Source organism: Dendropsophus ebraccatus, chromosome 12 (assembly GCF_027789765.1).
Source record: "Dendropsophus ebraccatus isolate aDenEbr1 chromosome 12, aDenEbr1.pat, whole genome shotgun sequence".
Taxonomy (NCBI): domain Eukaryota; kingdom Metazoa; phylum Chordata; class Amphibia; order Anura; family Hylidae; genus Dendropsophus; species Dendropsophus ebraccatus.
The window spans coordinates 38,740,736-38,758,779 of NC_091465.1; the positions used below are offsets into that span (position 1 = coordinate 38,740,736).

The 18,044-nt window shown below is 47.9% G+C and overlaps 1 protein-coding gene across 3 annotated transcripts in view; it reads left to right on the forward strand.

Moving 5' to 3' along the window:
- Positions 1-18,044, forward strand: part of DIXDC1 (DIX domain containing 1) — a 108,864-nt gene that overhangs the window by 58,877 nt on the left and 31,943 nt on the right. The window lies entirely within an intron of this gene.

Sequence of the window (18,044 nt, forward strand, 5' to 3'; positions counted from 1 at the left end):
CTTTCCATTAGTTCCTATTACTTTGTGCCAGTCTTGCTTTTAGCTTACTACATAGCTGAAGCTCGAATCTGTTGGTGAGGGATAGATTACCTCCCCCCATCTCCTACATCCCATACTGAGAGACCCCTGCATTCCTTGTGGCACGTATAAGCAGCACTTTGTGCCAGTCTTCTTCCCACCTGTGTTCTTATGCCAGACGCCCACACACAGAGATCTAGAGATCATACACAGACATGGCACGGTGACAAAGGTTGTCTGACGGATAGGAGCCAAGAATCCAGCGTCCACCGGTTTTGTGGATTTAGTAGATTTTCCCACCGCATTGATTTCAAATCATGTAGGATGTGATATTCCTTTGTTATAATAGCTCTTAACGGCAGAGAGGGAACACAGATGATATTAGAATTGCATCTATTTCTATCATTTTACAATGAATAATCATTATTAAAATCAATTTTATATAAAAATTCTTTAACAGTCAGACCTTATATGTTTGCTTTCATACCTTTGAATCTCTGACCAGCATTAGAGGTTGTGTATGCAGTCTACACCCCCATCACATATCTCCTGGAAGTAGTCAGCTAGTGACTATTGGGGGGCTTAGAAGTGAGGCTTTCTGTATACGCTTGGATATGGACCTAACGTAGTCCCTAGAAGATTAAGTTCATCCATTGAGATAAATAAACACGGCACAGGGTTCGCTGCGGTATTTACGATGGGGGCAGTATGCCGACATATTCCCTGAGCACTATGTGGACTGTATTTTATGGCCTTAGTTATACCTCCTACAACTACCCATACATGAGGGTCTTCAGTCTGAACAGTTGCAGACTCTTCTAATGTGCTATGATTAAATATGTGCCAGGGCACAGAGTGATGAGATCCCTCGAAGGACTGTACTTTGTCTACCGAGCCGCCCGAAACTGATAATTATCTTAATTATGGCCGGGGATCGCTTTTCCTATTTAATTAGGATTTAATTGGTGTCTGTCAGGCTGACTGCTTCCAATTAATCAGATTGGACATATCATAAGGCTACACAAATATAACGTCACCCATAGAACAGATTATGGATTAGACACACCACGCTGGTTCACTAACTCCCTGGAGTGAGCCCGTCCTGCGGTTCAGACCTGACTGCACTCCATGTAGATATCTGCAGAAATAATACATACATAGGCCACAGCACTAACTGTATGGGCTCAAACTGCCAGGATTATCTTTAAAAGGGTTTGTGCTTACTGTTGGTCAGCAGAGAGAGTGGCTAGAAGGTGCATACAAGGGGCCTGGTACATGTATACATTACACAGACTGACTGTGTAATGCCTCCTCTCCCCTGTGGAGGAGCTGTAGGGAAATGTAACGATTGCTGCTTTGTTCTTCCTCATATTGGGAGGATATTTGTTGATCACTGAAAAATCATTGAACTCAAGTGTAATTTGAAGATTTGCACTTTGCATTTAAAGGAAATATATAGTGAGAAAAGTGCATATTATTTTTACATTGAACATTTTATATCTTTTTATTGATTTTTCATGTGACTTTATATTTACACTGGCCACTATATGTAACAATAAGCTGCCATTGTTCTGTAAAGACCACTTCTTTGCAGTCTCATCATTATTATCACAGGCTGGATTACAATAAAACCTATATATTACCTATATACAGATTAAACAGGATCAAATCATAGACAGTGAGTAATGGTCACAGCTCACCTTTCCCCTTCCCTACACACAGACCTCTGCACGGGTCACAGAGCACACCTGCAACATTCTCTAATATAAGTCAATGAATCGTCTCATTCTGTAATCCTCATTCACATACTGGTAACCCCGGCTGTATTTGTATCACATTATATATGGTTGTATAGACTTGTTCATCTGCTTTTTGCTGTTGTGATTTTTAGGAACATTTGTAACAATTATTAAACACTAAATGTAACAACATTAATGTATGTTGGATCCAGAGCGTTATGCGGCATATTACAGCCACATTCACACATCAGGGATTCAGTGCAGATATAACCAGCAGATTTGCACTGGTAAAAGAGTCTACAGATTACAGTACAGTAAATATAACCCTCTGTAGATGCTGGTATATTCCAGCAACCTCTATGTGTATGACCTTATTCTCCCCTGGTAGTATTGCCTCTGGGGAGAATCTGTACTCATGGAATTCAGCAAAACCTGTATGACAGTGCATGCAGACTGCTCCATACCTTGCTATACAGGCATGCAGACTGCTCCATACCTTGCTATACAGGCATGCAGACTGCTCCATACCTTGCTATACAGGCATGCAGACTGCTCCATACCTTGCTATACAGGCATGCAGACTGCTCCATACCTTGCTATACAGGCAGCTCTTGTGATGGGCATCAGCCTCATGTGCAGCAGGTATGGAGCGGCTGAAAAGGTTTCATATGGAGATGATTTTTCAAACCTGATTTGTCATTTATGTGGTACTTAATGATGCCTTGCTTACCTACTAATAGCCATGCCACCCTAACCTAATGATAACCATGCCATTCTAACCTACTGATAATCATGCCACCCTAACCTACTAATAACCATGCCACCCTTACCTACTGATAACCATGCCACCCCAACCAACTGATAACAACGTCATCCAAACCTACTTATAACGTCATCCTAACCTACTGATAATCATGCCAATCTTACTTACTGGGAACGTCATCCTAACTTACTGATAATCATGCCATGCTAACCTACTGATAACGTCATCCTACCCTACTGATAACCATGCCACCCTAACCTACTGATAGCCATGCCACCCTAACCTACTGCTAATTATGCCACCTTGACCTATGGATATCCATGCCATCCCAACCAGCTGGTAACCATGCCATCCTAACCTATTGATAGCCAACCCACTGATAATGATGCCATTCTAACCAACTGAAAACCATGCCACCGCAACCTACTGATAACATGCCATTCTAACCTACTGATAACCATGCCACCCTAACCAACTGATAACCATGCCATCCTAACCTACTGATAACTATGCCACCCTGACCTAGGAATACCCATGCCATCCCAACCAACTGATAACCATGCAGTTCTAACCCACTAATAATGATGCCATCTTAACCAACTGATAACCATGCCGTTCTAACCCACTAATAATGATGCCATCTTAACCAACTGATAACCATGCCACCCCAACCTACTGATAACCATGCCATTCTAACCCACTAATAATGATGCCATCCTAACCTACTGATAACCATGCCACCCTAACCTACTGTTAACCATCCCACCCTAACCTACTGATAGCCATGCCACCCTAACCTACTGATAACCATGCCACCCTAACCTACTGATAGCCATGCCATCCTAACCTATTGATAGCCATGCCACCCTAACCAACTGATAACCATGCCATCCTAACCTACTGATAACCATGCTATCCTAACCTACTGATAACCATGCTATCCTAACCTACTGATAACCATGCTATCCTAACCTACTGATAACCATGCTATCCTAACCTACTGATAACCATGCTATCCTAACCTACTGATAACCATGCTATCCTAACCTACTGATAGCCATGCCATCCTAAGCCACTGATAACAATGCCACCCTAACCTACTGATACCCATGCATGTTGGTGTGCTTGACATAATTGACATTCCGTAACCAATGCAATATCCCTGTTATATTACTATACTGTTTAGTATTATTTAGGTGCATGTGTATATCAATTCTTTAATACTTAGAAAAATTATACACTCTTATAATATGACATGTAATAACTGAGCCCCTTTCTCCAAGATTACAAGTTACAAGATAGGATATATATATATATATATATATATATATATATATATATATATATATATACACTTTTCTACAAACCTCTAATAATCCGCCAATCACTAATAGTGGATTAAAGGAATTTATATCTATCCATCATATAACAACTTTAGATTCTGGTATTTAGTGTGTATTTATGTATTTATTGACTAATTCAGCCAGACACTTTATACTTGTACGCCCGGAGTAAACATGGTCATTTGTTACATTAGCATTGTTCCATCCTGAGGTGCTGTGTTTATAAATAATTCAGATAAGAAATGCCAAAAAAGAAAAAAAAAATCACACTTATTCCCAGGGTACCAGGACCTCGCCTTTGCCTATTGGATAATGAGGACCTCCCTCCCCCCTCATGCTAAGCCTGTATTCATCTTCTTCTCGTGATGCTGGGTGGGAAGAATATTCTGCAAGGCTCAGGGTGACAGAATGAGGAAGGCAGACGGCTCAGAAAATAAGCAGGAGAAGCCTGGAAAGGGGATGAGCGCTGGGAAGGCTGCATTGTAATGGCTCTGCTGAGGCGATGCTGCTGATGTGTTACATGGCTGGAATGGAGACAGTATCTGCCTGCACCTAGAATGCTACCCAGAGGAAGCAAAACAAGCTGGAGGGTGATGGGAAAATGCAGTGTGCAATGGAGCTAGGGTCTTACCATGCAAACCGCCCTGGAAGGTCTGATGTGCATACACAGGAGGCTGGCATGTTGGATGGATCCATGTGATACGTACGTCCTGTTGCTGAGGAGTGCCAAACTACAGACCATGGAGGAATCGCAGCATTGCCGCCGGGCTCGGTAAACAGGTAGCACAACAACAGCATCTGGAGAGGACGGGGCTAATAGACTACGCGGGGCTGGCACTAGAGTTTGTGATGCCAAAGGCTTGAATCCGAACCATGGGAGGCAAGCTGGTGAAATGGTGAGGAACATGTCACATCGCTGCCATATCCTGTAATGTGATTTATCTGGAATCATGTGTCTCTATCCTCCATGAGAAAAGCTGTAACATCCATCATATTTAAGAGACCTGGTATCATACCTCGTCCCCTCACACTGTCCACCATCTTTATATGTTATATGATAGCTCCGGCCAATATTGATTATTGATGGCTACTAATATGCGGCATCATATCTTTATAAAATTGACATCTGTTTGCTCCGGTTCCGGAGCACCTTCTGGCGTCATACAGTTGCCGTGGTGACTAAACCGCCCTGTTTGACGCCATCAGTAGCACATTTTGGCAGGGGATGTGGCCAGGAAATTGCGACAGCGTCACTTTAACAAGAAATGCAACCATAATCACTGGGATTAATGCAGGTTTTGGGCTACTTGATATATAAAGTCTGAACTGTGCCTATTGGTTTCAGTCATGCTTGTGTTGAGTTGGAAGTATGGCAATATATGTAATCTAACCAGAGAGATGCTTTGATTTTCCTTGCTATGACCTACATATGCCATACTTAATTTTAATAAATTGTGTTCCCCCATTTTTTCATGTGACGTCACTGTAAGGGTATGTTCACATGTTGTGGATTTGTTGCAGATTTTTCCTATTCACCATGTATGAACATACCTTTTAAACTTGGTTGAACTATTTTATATTCCCATTGACTTCTATGGAGCTGTATGGAACAGTATTGGACCACAGAAGAGTCACAATCCAGTGCACCCAGGTGGCTGCCATGTATCAGACACACCAAGCCCTAACCATTAGCATAGTGCTACCACTTCTAATGATGGCACTGCACAGTGTGCAATAGACATGTCAACTTTATGGGCAACTATGCGCCGCTGGATGTGCCAGGTTGTAATTGATGGCCTGGCCGTAGCACAGATGGGCCCATCTTCTTTACAGCTCTCTCATCTGTGCCTAATTGGCCATATCCTTAAATCCTGCCCTGCCTAATGCCACGGTAAGGCCCTGATGCCAAGGGGAGGTGATTTGATTAATTGTACGTGAACCTATTAATTCCTACCACATTCAGGCTAAATTTAATTTACTTACCCAATTTCCATGGACACAGTTCTCCTCTGTACTAGGAATCCTTTTAGGTCTGTTTAGTGAATGGGAATTAATTTCTGTTCTCACACTGCTATTTTTTAGCTGGCATTTTACAGTTTTAGAGCATGTGTTGGTGCTTTTATGTTCTTGTGCCTTTGTACCATTGATATGAGTTCTTAGAGAAAGATTTGGGATGGTTTTGTATACTGCCTTCCTTTGAAACAATTGCAGCATCTTTTGGGTTGATATAAAAGTTGTACAGTTGTGGACCCCTACATAGGTTACATTGGCAACTCAAAAGGGTATGTCGGCACATTCTGTGGTCTATCCCTGGCAGGTACATTAAATAGGCATTCTGCAGAGTAATTTTTAATATAATTGTACCCAGGCAGGCGATAATAAGGAAATAAGGCTAAACTTGTATGCCCCCCCCCCCATCAACACTATCATGGAGCCACGGTCATACTGCACAGCGCTTCCTAGGTTGGGGGTGGCTTCAGGAATTGTGTGCCAAGCCAGTGTGCCCACTGATCTGGCAGAGCAGGTAATTCCTTGTGCTTATGCCAGCCCTGGAAGTGTTATGCAGAGGGAGGCAGTGAGAATGGTGGCAGCAGGGGAGCAAGGAAGGGGAGTATAGGCTGTTTTAATTCTCAGCACCTGTTTGAGCACATTTATATAAAAAAAATTGGTCCCCACAATACCCCTTTAAGTTAAATGGACCAACGTAATTCACTGTATTCAGCTCATTTTATGATCATATACTGTTCCTGCATAGAACTCAAAGTCATGGTCCTGCACTAACATCACACTTTGTGGCCTACTGTAAGTATGATTTTGGCCATGAACCATGTTATATGTTTCAGTATCTGCCATATTGGCATAAGCCATTTTTATAAGCCACGTGTATCAAATATATAATGATATAGCATGATAATATTTGCCAATGAACATGTGGTACAAAGGGGGTGCCAAGTTGATCAGTAGTGCCTAAGACTGCCAAGAAAAGTAAATAATTCAAAAATACAAAATGAAGAATAAAAAAGTCAAAGAACAAACAGAGAAGGATTAATATCAGAGGTGAAAAAGACAATGATAGTACATAGGAAGACATGTAGTATCATCAGTTGTGCTGATCGAGATAACACATGTATGCACTTTTTGAGTAGCTGTCTTTCAGGAAAAGGCAAGCCAATGGCCTGTCCCATCTTCCCTGTGTGGGCCTGGTTTGCCTTCAGAGAGTGTAGAAAAGCTACAATCCTATAAAAAGATGGGAATAGATAAGAAGGCAGGGGAATAGGGGAAAGAACAAAAGGAAGAGAAGATTGGAGGGGGGCTTCTAGAAATTTCCCACCAGTAGGTTGCCATCTAGTAAGACTATGGTTCACACTTATGTTGCTTGGTGGCCGCTGTCTCCGCCGGCAGCGCCTGCTGGGTTTGGGGGGGGGGGGGGCCTTTGTGGTTTGGTTCTGTGATATTGGGGTTGCAGGGCCATTTAATGGCCTCCCTAGCCTGCTTGCGGTCGCTGACCACCGACACAGTGTGGAGTGTGGATGAGTCAATCCGAACCCGAACGTTCGGTATTTGATTAGCGGTGGCTGCTGAAGTTGGATAAAGCTCTAAGGTTGTCTGGAAAACATGGAAACAGCCAATGACTATATCCATGTTTTCCACATAGCCTTAGGGCTTTATCTAACTTCAGCAGCCACCGCTAATCAAATGCAGAGCGATCGGGTTTGGATGGACTCGAGCATGCTCCAGGTTTGCTCATCTCTAGTAGGGATTCATGTGAACCAGGGGACCTGCACGTGGTACATGAGACAATATGGTTTGAGCAAATTATATACCAACATCCTTGAGTTAGTGTCAGCCATAGATGTGAGGTGCAGCAGCTCCTTTCTCTTTTTGTCTGCTATGTTCACACAGCATATTTTTCTTTCTGAAAATTATTCTGTAATTTCTGTTGTGTTTCACTCTCGATTGCTTTAGACTGAGAAACCTTGGGGAAACGTAGCATATCCAGCCAGAGGGAAGAGTGGTGTGTAAGTAAGATGTGAATGGTCCCTTGGCCCCCGTGGTGTGAATGGCTGGTGTATGCATTATTCTGCTATATCTGGCTGGGATTAATTATAGGTTTTCTTTGATTTTGTGCTTAGTTCTTCTTTGGTGGCTGATGTTATAGAAGCTGACGCGTCTTTTAGGTCAATAAGTGACAGATGTGTTATGGATCCTCCCTTTTAATAGGGTCAGTCTCATGGGGGAGCTGATCGAGCACCAGGTCCTAACCTTTCATCCAGAGGTCACAGGTGTGCCCCATGAGCCTTCATTATTAGGGCAACTTTATATTTTATGGCTCTTGTGTGTATCAGAGGATAGCTCTCTATGTATTCACCTTTATTAGGGTGGACTTGCATATTTTAATTTTTGAAGCTTTTTGCCATGTTTATTAGCTAGGAGACTCATATATGTGTGCGATCAGAATAGTCATACTGCCACCATGTCTGTAGGTGTCACAGTTGTGATGAATACATAATACGCCATGTGTGTACTATTGTAAGGATATATGTCATCCCTTGGTCCTTTTACCTCTGCCTTATGCATTTCAGTCAGAATGAACTCTGACCTTACGCCTGAATTCTTTTCTAGCTGTCACCACATACACCACTTTCCACTTAGGGTGACATCATTTTCACTAACTAAAGGATTATAGATCGAACATATATCAGGACTAAGCATCTCACTTGTATCTTCAGTATGCATCACATAGCAATTTCCCTTGGTAAAGTGTAAATTAGAATTTTAACCCTGTAGTGACCAGTCCTGTTTGAGCTGGTTTGGTATACTAGTGAGTAAAGTTGTCTTCTTTTACAGTACAAAATACTATTTTGTGTTGGCTGTATATGCTCAGAACTGCAGGCATGAGCAGGTAGCTGATAGGGATTTAAAATGCAAGACAGAGAGAGGTGGGGAAGGAAGGAAGCATGCATGCTGCAGCTCAGCTCGGCCTTTGTGACTCTTGAGCTTAGGAAAAAAACATGCTTTTATAACTTTTAGGTCCCTATCAGCTTTCTGCTTACGTCTGCAGCTCTGAGATTTCCTTTTTTATATTTTTTATTCTGTTAAGGGATTACTATGGTTGTGTACATGGCAACACTTAATCTGGCAGTACTGTTCTGACAACAGCTAGTTTCTCCAGACCCCTCTATATACCTACGTGCTAAGCTTTGCTGAGTGTGCGAAGGGGAGGAAATCTGTCTTACACTTCCGGCGGTGGCTTATGTCACTTATGGCTTATAAATTGGGGCTTATGAATTAGGTAGTGGAAATAAAACATGGATGGTCCTTCTCTTCCCTAACATCTATCATGAAGAGTCAGAATGTCAACCAATCCAGCCAAAATTGGCAGGTTTGACCGACACATATCTGCTGTGTATGGCGGACAGTTCTGGGTCCATTCTAGGTCTCCAGGGCTGATAACACAGGGGTCTCCCCGTCCCGGATTAGGTCACCTGAAAACCTGATTCATTTGAAGGTTGCAGTCACTCTTGGCAATTGCTGTAAAACATCTGGGATCAGAAGTTTCTTCAATCCTGGCCATCAGAGCAGGAGTCTGCGGGTAGAAAATGCCCCAAACAAGCTTTAGGCTATGTTTACACACAGTATTTTGCTCAGTATTTTGCAACCAAAACCAGGAGTGGATTGAAAACACAGAGGCTATGTTCACACACTGTTGAAATTGATCGGATAGCCGCCATTTAATGGCAAATAATGGCCGTTATTTACCATTAAATGACAGCCATCCACTCAATTTCAACAATGTATGACCATAGCCTTCCTTTGTTTTCAATCCACTCCTAGTTTTGGTTGCAAAATACTGAGCAAAAATACTGTGTGGGAACATAGCCTTAAAATGGACCAAAAAGCAATAGGGCATGCTCTAAACAGAATGAAAATAAAAAAATATGACATTGTGGATCCCCCTTTGCAGCTCTCATTAAAATCAATGGAAGCTTGAAAAAAAAAGCTTTGAAAAACGCCTGTACTAGGGATGGTCCGAACCGAGTTCGGTTCGGGTTCTTACGAACCCGAACCCTCGGTAATGATTCCTGCTGTCTGCCCGCTCCGTGCAGCGGCGGATCTAGCGGGAGGACCGCCATAGCCATAGGCTGTATCCCATTTTTCCAGGCGGTCCTCCCGTTGTATCCGCCCACTGCACGGAGCGGGCAGACAGCGGGAATCCGATGCCGAGCGTTCGGGTTCATCTGAACCCGAACCTCGGCGGGTTCGGACCATCCCTAGTCTGTACTTTAATAACCTTATTATTCAATTGTACATTTTAGCCTCATAGTGTTATATGAAATGTATCTGTATCAGAAATTATTGAGTGTGTCAAGCCTGTGTATTTATGGGGGACCATCAGTGGATTGTGTTCCTTTACTGCTACATCAGACCACCTAGGTTTTGACCTTGTGCACGCTGCATCATCCATCCATGTTTTATATATGTAGTATAATGACTATAGAGCTTTGGGCCCATACCTCTATACTCTAGGCCTCTGCTTTCAATCATGATGATGAAGAATTGATTCTAAGGAAGAATACAGGAAACATGGTGGCACAGAGTGTCTATGACTCAGTGATACCCAACCACAATAGCTGTTGCTTTGGCTCTATACAATTCCCCAAGAAAATCCCATCAGTTTAGTTGTATTGTTAATGATCATTAATGGACATTAGGGAGTTTTTGGAATGTTTTTTTAAGACCCAGTTAACATGTGGGAATATAGCCCCAGGCCTCATGCACAGCAAGGCTTTAATACAGTTTAATTTTCAGTACAGTATGCAGTAGGGATCAATACTGTATACACTATTGTGGGCATATGTGCACATGCGTCATAGTACTGTATATTGTATATAACACATTTTTTATTCCCTGGAAGCACTGAAAACCATACAGCTGGAAGAAAACATGGCCCAAGATGCAGCATTCAGTGCAGCGTGCCCTTTAAGCAGTATGCCATTTTTATGCAGATGCCATATAAAACAGGGCCATATGGATTCCCTCATTAAAATGTATGGTGGTCATGTGATGCAGATTCTCAATATGTTTGTATGAATAGCAACAAAAATGGAATATAAGATGAGCCCCCTTGTTGCTTTAGTGCCTTTCACTAGATATTCTGTACTGTAAAGACACTAAAAATAGAAAATGCACACAGAAATGTATGTCAGCTCCCTCTGCTTCCCCCAGTTTGTCTTATACAATAATGATAAATATGCAAATAAATGCTATGTGTCCTAGAAGAGCAGCCATGTCGCCTCCTCCTTACAGTCCCGGTTATAAGGCTGCAGCGGGAGCCTCCCCCCAGTTACAGTAGGCCACACCCCTTTGCTATGTACCAGCCCCTCAGCCATTCCCCACTTAAAGATGGGTCATATCATTAGGAGGTTAACCCCTTAGTTCTCTGCAGGGTTTTTCATGAACAAACAGAAAATCCTACTGACTATAGGGGGAAATTTATCTCCTGTTTTCTTGTATCATTGATTTCTAGAGTTAGTGTTCCTTTAATGCATTGTTCACTATAATGGTGCGTTTACACAGAGAGAGTTATCTGACAGATCTTTGAAGCCAAAATCAGGAATAGACTATAAACAGGGATCAGGTCATAAAAGAAAGACTGGGATCTATGCTCTTTTTAAATCCATTCCTGGCTTTGGCTTAAAAAATCTGTCAAATAAATCTCTCTGTGTAACGGGCGTGGCTTGAGCATGGCCGGGTAAGGACGCGTCTGACTGCAGCTCCGGGCCCCACGCTCCATAACGGGGACTCTATCCTCCACCACGCTGACATAGTTATGCCCACTGGGAGTAGGAAGGCTCCAGCTACCCTTCTGACCACCCCACGGACCTCCTTACCGCGATCTACCCGGACAACTCCGTGTGCCCCGCGGCTCTCCCCGTCTTCACTGCCGCAGGCAAAGATGGCCGCCGCATCAGCTACACGGCGTGCTACACAGAAGTCCGCGTCGGCCTTTCCCGACCTGAGCCAGTCTGTGCCGGGGATCCTGCGGACACCTCCAGATGAGGAACAGTCGCCCTCACCCTCTATGGGGATCGATCCCAAGACCCAGCTGACCTCTGCCTCGATCCTCGCCGAGGTGAAGAACCTGCTTCACGCCCTCCCAACCAGAGATGAGCTGACGGCGCAGCTGGCAAGAATGGAGGAGCGGCATGCCGGGGACATGGCGGATCTGAAATCCTCCATGGCTACAATCACTGCAGCGGTTTCGGGGCTGGAGGTACGCCAAGACGCCGCCGATCAGGTCCTCTCCACTCTACCCCCCCGTGTAGATACCCATGACATGATGCTGCGCGATCTGATCGCCCACGTGGACGACCTCGAGAATCGGGGTCGCCGCAATAATGTCAAGATTCGAGGCCTACCGGAGGACATCGGGCCGGAGCGCCTTACGCGTGCAGCCAGATACATCTTTAACAGGTACCTGGGTGACCCCACCGACACTCACATCGAGCTAGACCGCACACACAGAATAGCGGGCCCACGTCAGCCTGACCGGAACCGTCCCAGGGATGTGCTCTGCCGGGTACATTATTACCAGCAAAAAGAGGCGATCTTACAAAGAGCGTGGGAGAAGGGACCGTTGGACTTTGACGGGGCAGAGATTGTACTTCTCCCTGACTTGTCGAGGCGCACCCTGGCCATGCGCCGAATGCTGCGTCCCCTGCTGGACGTTATTCGGGAATCGGGGGCCTCCTACAGATGGGGGTACCCCTTCCACCTGATTATCCGCCACTCCGGGACGACCTATCTCCTCCGCTCGCCAGCAGACCTACCGGGGGCGCTGCAGCTACTGGGTCTCTCCTCGCTGAACCTTCCAGATTGGACGGAGCCGGTGCTGCCACCTCCGCCTTCCGGCCTGGTATCGGGTGGCCGTTCACCGCCTCAGGAGCCCCGCAGATCCCGCTCCCCACGACGGGGTACCCCCTGCTCTCCACGCCACCCAGACCGTCGCTCCCCACCGCATCGCCAGACGGAGTCCCGCTGAGGAGAGCCGGCCCGACGTCGACAGGTGATGCCCGACAGCCCATCCCGCACCACCACTCCCTGGGCAGACTTGGAAGGCAACGGCATTGCTGCCCTGATCTGACCGGATCTCTGAGGCCGTTTGGTGACCAGCTTCATAGGCCTTGATGGGCGGAGGTACCTGTGTTGTTCTGCCTTTACACCGCTGCCCCTGGAGAGACATACCCCCCACCCCTGAGCTGGGCCCTTTCTCTCCCTGCCCCCCCCCCTGACCTGCTCCATGGTTCCTTGCTTTCCCGCGGGTCCGTCCCTCCCTTCGCTGGTCAGACTGGGACGGCAAAGTCACTGATGCCATGACCTGCGCAGTAATGCCATATGGCGACCGGCCTGACTGTGACCGCTCAGCTCTGGGGGGTCCCTATGGAGATGAAGTACCTGCTACGTAACGCTATGTCTCTGGAGGGGTATGTCCCCCACCCTTGACCTGTGCCTTTTCCCACTTCCCTCTCCCTACCCCTCTGGACCCTTGCCCCCCCCAGGGGCCCCCCCGCTCGCCCCCAGGCGGCTTCACATGACACTCGGGACGGTTCACCGGCTCCTCCGGAGCTTACAGAGATGCAGCCCTGGACAATCCTACCAGAGGCCACCACAGGGGACATTGGTGGGCGCCGCTTTCACTCCATTGTTGGGCTCCCCTCAACCTCTGTCTGTCGCCTGTCGCCCCTCCGGATCCCTATCACCCCCACCACCATCACCTGGATACTTCCCCTCCCCCTCCCTCTCCCTCTCCTACACCTCCCCTCCCCCCTCCATTCCTGGTTCCGAGTCCCCCCCTTCCTCTCCCGCCCCCTACACCTGCCCCCCTTCCCCTCTTCTCCTACCCCCCCCCCTTTTTCCCTTCGGTTCCCCCATCCCAATTACCTGACTGGTTACCCAAATGTTAGGGTGGCATGTTTGTACGGTTTTAAAACTATGATGGGGTTTTCTGTTTGCCATGTTATGTGACTTTCGTTTATGCCTTGCTCATGTTTTTCTTCTTGGATTATCCTCACCTGCATCTTACCTCACCTTATCCCGATCTCCCCCCCTCTCTCGGACCTGTCCCCCGGACCTCTATCCTCCCCCCAACCCGAACCTCCCCCCCCCCCCCTTTGGAGGCTCCTGAGTAGCGGTCATGGACAATTGGCACAAGGACTTCCGCGATGTGAGGGGCTGGACGTCGCGGCTCCTCTACTGTCAGATCCCTCCCAATGTCCCTCTCCCGGACCTCTCCTTTCCCTTCCCTCCCCGTAAACCCTTCCGCCCCTTAGAGTCCTTTCTTTCCTAAACCCCCCCACCCGTCCTAACCCTTCCCCTCCCCCTGCCCCCTCCACTCCCCCTGTTCCCTTCCCGCTCCTCCCCTCCTCTGCCCCCCCCCCTCTACCATAATCTCTCGAGTGGTCGACCCGGTGACCTGGGGTCCTTATACTACACCGTGTCAAAATGTGTTGGATTTTGTTGGGTGCTATGACATATGTTATTTGTTATGCCTCGCTTGCTCCTTTTCTGGCTCAGTTATCTGGGTCCCTGTCTGTATGTTTGTTTGTTCCTCTACTTACGCTCCCTTACCTTCTGCCTTCTAATCGTTCCGTTTTTCTCTCCTCATCGGCATCACCTGGTGCGGGGTCTTGTGGTTAGCAGGGACCACACGCTGCCCCATGGCAGGTTGAATGGATGTCTAACTCTCATTCTAGTTCTCATTAACCCTTCCTCACCCTGGGCTTCTACACCTATGCTTCAATCCCCTCTCTACTCATTTTCTGGTCTTAGGCCCGGACTGGGTCTTCCGGCTCGCTCTTCCGCGTTCCCCTGCAACCCCTCGCACAGGTCCTTGGGCGGTGGTCTTTGAGGCCCCGACCTCCCTAGTGCTTGGAAGGTTTTTTGTGCCTTCCCCTTCTCTCCCTCTTTTCCCCTCCGCTTCCCCGGGTTTTTGCCCCCCCCCCCTTTTTTTTTTTTTTTTCTTTTTTCTTTTTTCTCTCTTTCTCTCTTCTTTCTTCATTTCTCCTCCTCCCCTTACCCGTGCTCCCCCACCCTACTAACCTAGGTTTGCTTCTCACTGAGTCATGTCAGCCGTGCTCTGTCTATCGATCAATGCACAGGGCTTGAATATCCCTGAGAAACGCTCCTCCCTACTGCGCCTTCTATGGGCAAAACGGGCCTCAGTGGTACTCATTCAGGAGACCCACTTCCATAAGGATCAAGTACAGAGATTAACAGACCACCATTTCCCGGAGGTTTACCACAGTTGCTCCCCAGACTCTAAAACGAAGGGGGTATCGATCTTGGTCGCGCGTTCGGCCCCCTGGGAATTTATAGATCAGAGGTCGGACACTGAGGGACGGTTCCTTTTTGTTAAGGGTAAAATGGCGGGTGTCTTGTGCACCTTTGGCACAGCCTACCTTCCCAATGCGGGTCAGGTGGCTTTCCTGGAACGGTGCCTCTCGGAGGTGGAGGAATTCGTGGAGGGCATGACTGTCTTCGGAGGTGACCTCAACATGGCTCTCGATCCTCTTCTTGACTCTTCCTCTGGCCACTCTTCTCTCTCCTTCTCCTCTCTGCGACGGGCAAAACAGCTCCTTCATTCCCATCAGCTAATGGATGCCTGGCGGATTCTGCATCCCCGGGACAAAGACTATACCTTCTTCTCACATCCCCATAACACATACTCTCGCATTGACTACACGTTCGTCTCTCACGCCCATCTAGACCGGGTAGCTGCGGCTTCCATAGACCCCATCACCTTTTCAGATCACGCAGTGATCTCCCTGTCCTTGGCTTTCTCCCCCTCCCAGCCGCGGTCTTGGCGCTGGCGCCTTAATGACACTCTATTACGGGACGAAGGGGTCCTGGCTGAAGTCCGGGCAGACCTGTCCACCTACTTTACTTCCAACACATCACCCGACTCGCCCCCGTTAGTCGTGTGGGAAGCTCATAAGTGCTATATTAGAGGCACTCTTATTAAATTAGCATCTCGCATGAAGAAGGAAAGAGCGGCACACATCAGGTCCCTGATTTCACGGATTGCGGACCTTGATAAACAGCACAAGCGGTCTCTCGCGCTTTCCACGGGGGCAGAGCTAGCGGCCTTGCGCGGGAAGTTACGAGACCTCACTTTTGCCAATGCCAAGGCCTCCTTAGCACGATGCCGCCGCCATTACTTTGAGTTCGGCAATAAGCCGGGCAAGACCCTAGCTCGGGCCCTACGTCAACAGAGAGCGCGTTCTTTCATCTCCCACATTTCCACCCCTTCGGGCTCCAAGCAGACCCTTTCCTCCCAAATAGCTGATTCTTTCCGGGACTACTATGTATCTCTCTACGGCATTTCTCCGACCTCGACCACCTCGGCATCCCCACCCCCCCACTTGCCTATACTCTCTTATCTAGCAGACTCCGGCCTCCCGGCGTTGTCTGGGGAGGATGCGGCAGCTTTAGAGTCACCCATCACGGCCGAGGAATGGGATTGGGCACTTAAGACATCTCCCACAGGAAAAGCCCCGGGCCCAGACGGGCTTACATTGCCGTATTACAAAACCTTTGGACCCCTTCTAAGGGACCACTTCCTCTCGGCCTTCAACTCTGTGTCCACCGGCTCCCCCCTCCCCTTGGATACCCTCCGCGCTCACATTTCTGTCATTCCCAAGGAGGGCAAAGATCCTTCCCACTGTCAGAATTATCGTCCTATCTCCCTTCTAAACCTGGACCTCAAATTCTTCTCGAAAATTCTGGCAGCTAGGCTCACGCCCTTGCTGCAAAGCATCATACATCCCGATCAGGTGGGGTTTATGCCCATGCGGGAGGCCCGCGACAATACCACTAGAGCAATAAACATTATTCATAAGGCCCGTTCCTCCGGCCTCCCTGCCATGCTCCTATCAACGGACGCGGAGAAGGCCTTTGACCGTGTAAGCTGGCCCTTCCTCTTTGCCACACTCAGACACATCGGGCTTGGCCCTCACATGCTGGAGTGGATTGGCTCTCTATACTCCCACCCCTCGGCTCAGGTATCGGTCAACGGCCTTCTCTCTGACTCCTTCCCCATCTCAAATGGAACACGGCAGGGCTGCCCCCTCTCCCCCCTTATCTTCATCCTGACCCTGGAACCCTTCCTTAGACATGTGAGACGTAATCCGGACATTGCGGGGGTACGGGTGGGGCCGGTGGAACACAGAGTTGCAGCGTACGCGGACGATCTCCTCTTCTTTCTTACCCAGCCTTCTATCTCCCTCCCCAATCTCCTGAAGGAACTCTCCAGCTACCATTCTCTTTCTAATTACAAGATCAATTTGCAGAAATCAGAGGCACTAAATGTCTCCCTCCCGATGGCGGTGGCCTCTTCCCTTGAGGCATCCTTCCCCTTCCGTTGGTCCCGTATCTCCCTAAAGTACTTGGGGGTTCAGCTTACGCCCTCCGTACCCGACCTGTATAAGTTAAATTTCCCACCCATGCTCCAGACGGTGGAAAAGGACCTGACTAGATGGCACAAGGGTACCTTCTCATGGTTTGGCCGCTGCGCTATCTTCAAAATGAACGTCCTGCCCCGCCTCCTGTACCTTTTCCAGGCTCTACCAATAGCGGTGCCCGTGTCGTTTTTCCGACGACTGACGTCTCTCCTCACTAAATTCATATGGGCGCACAAACAGCCGCGTCTAGCAAAGGCAGTCCTGCATCGTCCTAAATCTCTGGGAGGCCTGGGTCTCCCCAACCTCTACCAGTACTACGTGGCAGCCCATCTAACCAGGGTACTGGACTGGCACCGCCACTCTGTCACGAAGATATGGGTGGCCCTGGAAGAGGCGTTGGCACCTCTGCCTTTGCTGGCCGCGTCCTGGCTCCCGGACTCAGCCCGTCTAGTACGCTCCCATCCCACCATCGCTCCAACACTTCGAGTCTGCCAGAAACACCTGTCTGCCGGCTTTTTGGCCCCGCACCCCTCTCCCCTGTTCCCGATTCTAGGCAATCCATCCTTTCCCCCGGGGATGGAGGACGCGGGCTTCCGCTCCTGGTTTCGGGCGGGACGCTTCCGTGCACTATCCTTCCTCAGGGGAACGGTCTGGCCCTCGTTGACGGATCTCAATGCCTTGTCAGACCCCGCTCCCCTGGGCTTCTGGAGGTCCCTTCAGC